Source organism: Phyllopteryx taeniolatus, chromosome 11 (assembly GCF_024500385.1).
Source record: "Phyllopteryx taeniolatus isolate TA_2022b chromosome 11, UOR_Ptae_1.2, whole genome shotgun sequence".
Taxonomy (NCBI): Eukaryota; Metazoa; Chordata; class Actinopteri; order Syngnathiformes; family Syngnathidae; genus Phyllopteryx; species Phyllopteryx taeniolatus.
This window is the reverse complement of record NC_084512.1, coordinates 23,778,745-23,788,741: the sequence shown is the minus strand read 5'-3', so window position 1 is coordinate 23,788,741 and position 9,997 is coordinate 23,778,745. Positions and strand designations below refer to the sequence as shown.

General features: G+C 42.8%; 1 protein-coding gene across 4 annotated transcripts in view; it reads left to right on the top strand.

The window, feature by feature from the left end:
• The first annotated feature begins 4,814 nt into the window (after positions 1–4,814).
• The window catches only part of LOC133486209 (leucine zipper putative tumor suppressor 2 homolog), a 55,950-nt gene continuing 50,767 nt past the window's right edge, over positions 4,815–9,997 (top strand). For all 4 annotated transcript variants that reach the window (XR_009790962.1, XR_009790961.1, XM_061791023.1 and 1 more), the window contains exon 1: positions 4,815–5,014. The gene's annotated coding sequence lies outside the window, so the exon portion shown is untranslated. The remainder of the gene's footprint in view (positions 5,015–9,997) is intronic.

Genomic DNA, 9,997 nt, shown 5'->3' with positions numbered 1-9,997 from the left:
AACATCCGTCAATAATAGATCCCTTTTCTACAGTAGAAAAAAAAAATGTATTCAACTAAATTTAAATAAGATGATAAGAGTGAATGCTGCATTTTAAGCTTCTACTGGATGCTGATAGGCTCGCTGAGTGAAATTTTTGTCATGTACTAATACTGCCGTAAACTAACTCCACGGGGCTCATGTGCAGCGCATGGCACCGTTGAGCAGTTGGCCACTTATTCAAATGTATAAAGAGCATCTGGATGGCGAATAAAGGGGAGGATCAAAGTGGTGGCTAGTGACTGACTATATTACCCCTCCTACTCATAATGAGCAGATATGAAAGAATCCTTCTCTCTCATGTTGGGGAAAGTGAGCCGTCACGTAGGTCGACCTCGACAGTGATTGGAAGAGAAGCTTCACCTGTACACAACTCGCTCAATATTGGAGGAGCTGCCGTCTGAAAGGGAATCAAGGCTTCCATGCTACTACACTGCACCCTCCGCGCCGGGCCATTATGGAAACATGCAAATAAACTCCCCACGAACATGGGCGTCTCTAATTGATGCATTTGTTGTTGTTGTTGTTGTTGTTTTGTAAAGGGCTAAAACAATGGCTTCGCTCTGGAATTTGTGAGCTGAGCTTTCCCAGACTCAAAATGTGGCAGGCTTGTTGGTGAGAATTTACATTCGCTAGGGTTATTTGAAAATTCAGCCCTCGAAGCCGACTTCAGTCATCGATATGAAATTCGATAGGCATGTCTATCATGAGTAGACCTACAAAAAAGTCTCAAGAAGCTACGCTTGGAAATAAACAGGAACTCCGCCATTTTGGTTCGCCTCAGACACTTTCGAGTCAATTGACTCGTTCCCATAATTGACTTGGGAGCACCCCCTGGAATTATTGGAGAATTCAGCCCCTGAAGCCTGTTTCACTAAGCGACATGCAATTTGGTAGACCTGTGTATCACGAGGAGACCTGTGATGACAAAAAAGTCTCAAGAAAGCATGCCTGAAAAGAAACACCAAGTCGGCTATTTTGATTTGAAGCTGCCATTTTAGGGCCCTTCGAAATCAAGCTCCGAGAGATGATGATGTACAATTGCTAATACATTTGAACTCCATATATGAGACAGATTGACCGTGCAGAATTGAGAAGAACTAGATTTCTTCGTCATACAATTCAGTAAAGTTTGATGAGTTGCCCTAAAACAAAGTTAATAACTCAACTCTACAATTTGCAATTCCCTTCAAACGCCGCATGCTCGCTAGATGCAACTCCCAAATTTGCCGCTCGGCCCAGCTCATCACTGCCCGCACTGTATCGTCACTGATGAGCCAGAAGCAATCATTGCTTCGTGCGTGATGCATTCGGGCTTGTTTGTGGTTAGTTTAGAGCGCTCATCCACTTAGCAGTACAGGGTGTTTGTTTTGGATTTATGAACCGCGCCGAGACGGCGCGGGGTCGGGGGCCGATGGAGTCCCTGGGGGTGGGCGCCAAAGCATGAGTGAGTCATATGATCCGCCTCTTTGGCCTTGGCAGACGCTCGCCAAAGAGGATTGCAAACAAAGGTATTTCTCGATTGGGCGGAGGCGTGAGCGGCACCGATTCCGTTCAAGAAATCTTGGTATGCTCCAGTCGTTTGATGCCGCATATGCACCATACAAGTCCCAATGGTCAATTCAGCTCTCATGCAACTATTTGATTCTATTGGGGGGGGGGGGAAATGTCATAGGTTCATTAAAATTGAACAAAGAGGTAACAGTTTTGCTCCATGGTGACATCTCAAGTGTTGTTAGTCACACACCAAATTTCGCAGGGATGTGAATAAATAAATCATGTACGTATTGGCCCAGGGTACTCTGGTGCGATCCAATTTGTGCGTTATAAAAAATGATAAATGATAAAATTATGCTTTTTTTAAAAAATGATTTTGTATGAATTTTTATTTTTTTTCTCTACTATTAGGACTTTATCATTGGAATATTGAATTTGCTTTGTTTTTATGAATGACGTTATATTTTGACTTTTTCCTGAAAAAAATGACATATTAGGAATTATTATTTTTTTTAAAGATGAGTTTTTTTGGGTTCCATCCTTATTATAGTAATATTCCAAGTTATTCTTGTAAAAATTACAATTTGACTCTCATAATATTCCAATGTCGTTCTGTAAATTCCCCAAATCTTTTTTTCTCGACACAATACGACTGTTCTTGTTTGATGTGTTCTGTTTTTTATGAAAGATGTTCCAACTTTTCTTTCTTGGTAAAAAATGTCTAAATTCTTTCTAGTAATATTAGGGCTTTATTGTTGTAACGATACAACTTTTTCTTCATACTCTTGTGACCGTATTCTTCGTTTTTTTCTCTAAAAATATAATTGTATTCTCATAAGATTGCAATTTGATTGTAAATTCTCCGCCCCGCCGCGACTTTGATGGAGGCGGCCCAGTGGGGCTGCAACACATTTTGCACGTTGTTCATTTCAACTGCAAATCAGATGAGGCCTTGCCGGGCGGAGAACGGCATCGGATGTAAGCGCGAGGAGAGGCGTGCTCAGTCACGTCCGTGGTCGTGACGTGCGGAAAGACAGTGCTCACGGAGGAAGGGGGCGTGGTCACCAACACCACTTCACCATCCTGAACATCACAGCGGTCACGGTGATGCTCCGATCAAATGTGATAAATGAATCGACCTTAAGTATGCGACAGTAGGAGTTTCTTTGTCAGGGCGCTTCATTCTTAATTATTATTTCGAAGTCTGAATTAAATGTCCAAAACCGTGCAGATAGTGTTACAGTGGCTTCAACTTTTTGATTTTGTTTATTTATTTATTTATTTATTTTTTAATCCTGCACAGTACATTAGTTAAGTAAAGCTCAGTTGTATTTAACTCTTAAGTACCACACATTTGCATTGAATCTTTTGGAACTGTTTATTTGGGTACATTTTTGTTGCACTTTTCTGCGCAATACATTTTCATTGAACCATTATTGATGTGCATTTTGAAAGAAGGTTCCAGTATTTAAGTGCAAAGTGTGTTCAAACTGTGCCTAAGGTTGCAGTTGCTTACAATAATGTTGACTATAGAGTGGGGCCTTGATTTAACGGACCCCGGTTTAACAGACTTTGGATTTAACGGACAGAAAATGGTGTCCGGTTGGAACTCAAAACACCCCTTTCATGCACCAGTGAGGTAAGTTTGGATACACTTTCAAACTTTGCAAATGTTTGAAACTTTTTTATTTATTTTATTATTTTTTTAAATTAAATATATTTATTTACTGTACTTTAATACTGTACCGGGTGTTTTTAGCCCATGAATAAAGTACAAAACAAAAATATTGTACTTTACTAGTGTTTTTAGGCCACAAAAAAAAAGTGCTTCAATTTAACAGGCAATCTGATTGAACAGACGCCCCCGCCCCCATTAGTCCGTTAAATCAAGGTTCCTCTGTACTACGCTCCTGTTTTATAATGATGCTCATTATGATGGTACTTTTTTAATGTATTCTTTGAGGTGCTTCTTGGTGTAAAAAAGTAGGACAACGGGTGGCTCTTTGAGGACGTTCGGACATTCTGGTGGAACACATCCCCTGTAATCTTGTAACAGATGACATCATTGTCGCCATGTCTCCTCTTTCGCTAACAAAGCGAACAAGTGGCGTCCATTGTGGTCGCGACAGAGGCACCCAGATTGAGTTTCCAGGGGGTGTGAGGCAGCGGAGTTTCATCTACCTGGAAGTTCAAAGCAGACGCTATGAACTTGACAAAATACAGCTGGAAGTCAAAAAAACGTAATATATATATTCAAATATTCAATAAGAGCAGCGGTATGTTCAGTGTTTTGGGGGTTCTGTTTTTAGAATCCAACATTCTCGCAGGCCGCTTGTGGCCCACGGGACTGAGGTTGCACACATCAGAGCAATCTAATTGGTTGACTATTGAAGTGCTAGATGTTAAGTCACTAAAAGTACTACACAGTCGTTCTACTAGTGCACAGTTTCGCACTAGTAGACTGACTGTCTGGCATTTCTGCACAATAATCGGACAATGTTGACATACTAGTAGGACAACAAAGGTCAAACTACTCGTGGGCAATTTGGTGCTACTAGCAGGTTTCATGAGGCTACAAATGTGTGAAACATTCCTACTAGTTGGTTCACTTGCGAGGCTTAATTGTGCACTCATTGGCCCAAAAAGTAGCAAAGTAAGATGCCGTCATTCAACTAGCAAAAGTACTAGTGGGCATTTTGGTGCTACTAGTAGAGGATCGTGAGGCCCCGAGTGCCTGAAACATGGTTACAGTCATTCAACTAGTTGGTTCTACTAGTGCATTGACCTTGAGCTGGATATCAAGAGGCATAGTTGTCCGGTTTTTTCCACTACCTTTGGCCTACTGGTCCACAATTAAACCTTACTAGTAAACTACAGTGCATTACTAATAACACTACTAGGCCAACTTGTAGGCACTAGTAGCCTCCTGGGCCCTACTCGTAGCATCAAAATGCCCACTAGTTGTGTTGCCTCACTATTAACATGTAGTTATCCTATTAGTACAGCTACTAGCGTGGAGAAATGTCAGCCAGTAGTGGAAAAAAAATACCAGTAAGGCACAGTCATGCTACGATGCACTTTTGAGGACAAGGAGTTTATTAGTACATGAACCTCAAGCTGGATATCAAGGCTAAAACGAAAATATGTTTTTTGAAGTTTGGCGGAGCTCCGGCGATGACAGTCAAGCAAGCGAGTGACCCCGCCCCCCCTCATGCTGCGAGCGGGCTGCCCGGGTGCGCACACCGAGCAGCCTCATCTTTTTTTTTTCTTTTTTTTTTTTTTTCTTTTTTTTTTTTCTTTCGGCGGGCCGAGCTGCTTCTCAGCACCGGCGGCGGAGACACTTTCGGGGGGCAGACGAGAACCCAGCACAACTCGCCCAAAAAGAGCGAAAACAAGAGTGGAATTCGTATCGTGTGGTTGCCACGGAAGTTCCACTCGGATACGTGCTGGATATTTACTCCTGTACGTCTTGTTTGAGGTGAGTCCAAGTCACTGTTTGCTAACAGAATATGGAGCTAATGTTTTTTTTTTTTTTTATAAATAACTGTGTCCCTTATAACTAACTTGCTTGTGGTTTGGAAAAAAATGAACTAAACAAAACTAGCACGCTGTTAAATAAACAGTAAATGTTGCTTGGAGTTAATGACCATGATGCGTGATTATTATTATTATTGTTATTATTTTTTTAGGGGTTCCCAAACTGAGGGTTGGGGACCCAAAATGGCTCCTGGGTGAGATATTTTTCGTGTATGTTTGACTGATTTTGGTGCACCATATTTGGATTTAACGTGCAGATGTGGGTTTAATGGGTTGGTAGTTTGAATTAAGTGGGGTACATGCCGACAGATTATTTGTTTAGTTGACATGTTGGCAATTTATGAACCGAGGTATGTGCTTCCAAGGCGCAAATATTTTGCGAAGGTCACTTTGTCTCACCTGTACAACTCAACATTTATTATCATCTTTAAATACACATTTTAATAAGAGGAATTTTTCTCTCTCTCGAAAAGGCAGTACTTTTTCACTGTTGGACCGAAACCTGAATTTGGTACATTTAATATTTTTTCACGGATCTATACTATTGGCGGGTCTGTTCTTTGTTTTTACGCCTTACTGAAAACTTTTAAGTGTTGAAAATGGCTCTCTTTATTTATCCATCCATCCATTTTCTGAGCCGCTTCTCCTCACGAGGTTCGCGGGCGTGCCGGAGCCTATCCCAGCTATCATCGGGCAATTCACACTCACATTCACACCTACGGGCAATTTAGAGTCTCCAATTCATGGATGTTTTTGGGATGTGGGAGGAAACCGGAGTACCCGGAGAAAACCCACGCAGGCACGGGGAGAACGTGCAAACTCCACACAGGCGGGGCCGGGGATTGAACCCCGGTCCTCAGAATTGTGAGGCAGATGTGCTAACCAGTCGTCCACCGTTCCACCCGAGAAAAGCAAAGGACAAAATATGTTTTGAGTACGTAAATTAATTTGCTTTTCCTATGAGCAAAGGAAAAAAGAATAGTTCTATTGGAAATTGGAATTTTGTAAGATTTTAGTCAAAGGCCATATGTTGTAGTACCAAGACTGACCTGTGAGAGGCAGCAAAGTGTAATAGGGCATGCAGACTGCTGAAAAATACAAAGCACTAGAAGAATCTAAGCTTATTGTTAGCTTATGTGGTGACTTATTTGTGGTTGCAACAGTTTTCTTAGTCTTTTTTTAATCGAGGTGGATGAGTTGTGAGACGCATCATACAAACACTCAACACAAACAGTTGCTCCTCCATTTGTGTCGGCCAACAGCGCCAGCTTCAGCGAGCTTGCTGATTGGCCGTTATTCCGTGTTGCTTCACAATTGCAGAGTCCGTGACTTGGCCCAAGTCGGTGCTAACCTCCGACATAAGGATTTGTCATCGTAAATATTGATTATTTATGTTTGTTGGCTCCTGTCGTTTTCAGAGCAAAAAAAAAAATCCCTCTTAACACATCCCTCTCCACAGGGTAATCACTCAGGATAATCTTTTATAGACATCCGAGAATCCGTCCGGACGGGTGGGGGAAAAAAATGCTTCAATTTGTCCCGACGACGGGAATGTGTGTACCCTGCTTGGCCTGAGTGGTGTGTTGTCAATCCGGCTTGAAGTCTGTGTTTCCGTGTTGTGTTTTTAATTAAGCCGCTCAAGTGTGTGCAACCAGACACTATTACCTCCACTTGCTATGTGCAGCTGTTAGTATACACACACATCCACCCATTCACACACAGACAGACACACACTCATTGTGATTGTGACTCCTGATCCCTCCAGCTGTTTTCTGTTCTTATGAAAGCCAGGAGCACTAATGAAGAGGTTGAAGGTCACCAAAGATGGCGCAGAGCACCGTTTTGTTTTTTGTGATCCCTGGCCGGGCTTATTTTAATATATGGATTACTTTGGAGTTGGGATGGAAGCCTACCAAGGTCTGATTGGATCATAAATAATCTCCTCTCATCTGCGTCGAATCCACAACGCTTGATGGGGTTGGTAGGAAAGTTCATGTCGATCTTGTTGTGGGAAAAAAAGGATTCCGTCTGATATTGACTAGAATACCTGAAAGAAATCAGTGGAGACCAATTAACTTGCGCAGTTTATCTTTGCAAAGAGGTCAGACAGTCAGCATGGTGACATTTCTGGCCATGAAAAGGTTTCAAATGTTTTGTTTTGTTTTTGTTTTTTTTTAATCAAAATACCTCCAAATTTCTCATTGGAAATGCATGGCGATTTTTCACATCGATACAGTCACTGTGGTTCTGACCGGACATATGGTGAACCCCGAGCATATTCGCCGTCAGGCAATTGCAAATTTGTCTCCTTGTGGATTTTTCTCGAACCCGTTTGTCCATTATTTGTTGAAGCACTCAATTATTCACAGTTTTTGTGCTCAGGGCAAATCAAAAACAGTATGGCTTTGGCATCATCTGGTGTCAAGGAAGTATGTTAAAGTGAGTTGAGGAGTTTTAGTTAGACTTAAGCAGTGCTTCCCCGCCATCTTGTGGCGTATAGAGTCAATTACAAAATATGGGCTCTAGTTACATGCCGTGTTGAACGCCAGGAAATAAAAATGGGTTTTAAGGCAAGTTTTGGACCAGCGACAGAATTCACACTCAAGTTCACATCGAAGGACAAGGCTTCAGCAAAGCTTACGTGCACGTTTTTGGAATGTGTGAGAACCCTCAAACGCTCGACCTCAGAACTGTTCGAGGGATATGTTATCCACTAGTCCGTCGTGCCGCTCCAGAAATCGATCTCCTTTCATCTAATTAACCCAAGTGTTACGATTCACGATTGAAAACCACGGAACACAACTGAAAAAAGTCCTGTAACAGATATCCAATTTTCCCATTGCACTCTTAACATACTGTAAAGGCTGCACATGGTTAAACTCTTCCTCCCGATAGCGTTACATCACCTCTCCACGGGAATCATTCCGCCTCTCTACCAGAAGGTGCTATATCATCCTTGGCCTGTCACCCGAGGGTGGGGGGGGGGGGGTGTTGAGTAGGTGTGGTGGGACTCAAGGGGCAGAGACAACATGGGGGATTTGTGGGTGTCGGTAGGAGGGGATAGCCGAGCTCAGGGTTGCAGCAGTTTAAGAAGAAGGGAGGCGTGAGGCTGAGCGGGCGTCCCGATCATCGCGGACACCACCACGGTCACGGTCAATTTGACGTTAGCGTCGTAACTTAAGGCGGAGTCTTAAAACTGTCATTGTCGCTTGGCGTGTTGGCACTCCCTGTTGCCGCGTTTACATTGCCCAAACCAGGTCGAAGGGGGTCTTCGGTTTTCTAGTTCGGCTCCTCAGGAGGCCACGTGACCCGAATTTGTGTGCGATTCTCAATAACCTATGCTAATGTGGTAGTCAAGTGAGTATTACAAAAACGGTAAAAAGATGCTTTTTTTTTTTTTTTTTTTTCAAGCACTCTGTCAACTTGTTTCTCTCGTTAGTCGGATAATAAATGTTCTTAAAAACATCCATCCATCCATCCATTTTCTGAGCTGCTTCTCCTCACTAGGGTCGCAGGGGTGCTGGAGCCTATCCCAGCTGTCATCGGGCAGGAGGCGGGGTACACCCTGAACTGGTTGCCAGCCAATCGCAGGGCACATAGGAACAAACAACCATTCGCACTCACAGTCATGCCTACGGGCAATTTAGAGTCTCCAATTCATGCATGTTTTTGGGATGTGGGAGGAAACCGGAGTGCCCGGAGAAAACCCACGCAGGCACGGGGAGAACATGCAAACTCCACACAGGCGGGGACGGGGATTGAACCCCGCACCTCAGAACTGTGAGGCTGACGCTCTAACCAGTCGGCCACCGTGCCGCTGTTCTTAAAAACAAGTTTTGGAAATATATACAGCGGTGACCCGGCTTACGACCGCCGTCCGGAAAGTTTTTCTGCTTTGACGTGTGAGCAAAAAAACGAGCGCTTTACGGTGGCAGTGAACTCAACTCCACTCACTTTACAACAGACAGTGAACAATTCTTCAAAAAAGAAACTTCAAAATATTTATTTATAAAATAAACATAAAGAGAATAACACAAACAACCTTTGCCTTCGGAAAGTAGCATCACTGTCTCGGTGTTGTGACACTTTAAGCCATAGGTGTCAAACTCGAGGCCCGGGGGCCAGATGCGGCCCGCCACCTCATTTTATGTGGCCCGCGAAAGCAAATCATGCTCGTCAACTTCTGTGATTTTTGCTCAAATCTGTACCCAAATTCCAAATTGTCATAATAATAAACAATAATGTCGAGATATTGCAGTTTTTCTTCTCCAGTAACTTAATCAATACTTGAACAAACTATTATCCTTGTCTTCAGATTTCAAAAACTAGTTATCTAATAATATGATCGGGTGATTATACATTTCACTGTTCTCACGGCCCTCTGAGGGAAATCATAACTACAATGCGGCCCGAGACAAAAATGAGTTTGACACCGCTGCTTTAAGCAATGGATATTTGAACACAAACAACACAGACAATGTAACAATACTCGCAGGCATACATTCTTATCTTCTGTGAAAAACGATGAATATTCCTACGACTTATAGAGGAGGTGAGACCGTCTCCGTGTACATAATATCTGTATGTGTGTATTTGACTGCCCCCAGGTGGCCAAAAAGAAGCAACACAAATTCCATCGAATTGAAGCAAAAAAAATCAATAAACTCCCCTCAGGCCACCATTTGCAGAAATGGTATTTTCATCATGTGATAGAGAACATGAATGCCAGGAAACCGCACCTCACACTGGGCTTAGTTTGTGCTCTTTGCAACAAATACCGGGACTATTTCCTGCAAAATAGCATGTGTTTGTGCGTGTGCTGTGTGTATAAATGGCGATCGTGAGGTTACAATAAGTTTGATTGTCTCTATTCAGTGTGTGTTGTTTTGTTGAGATATGTTCATGGGCAAGTTCCAGTTGTGCT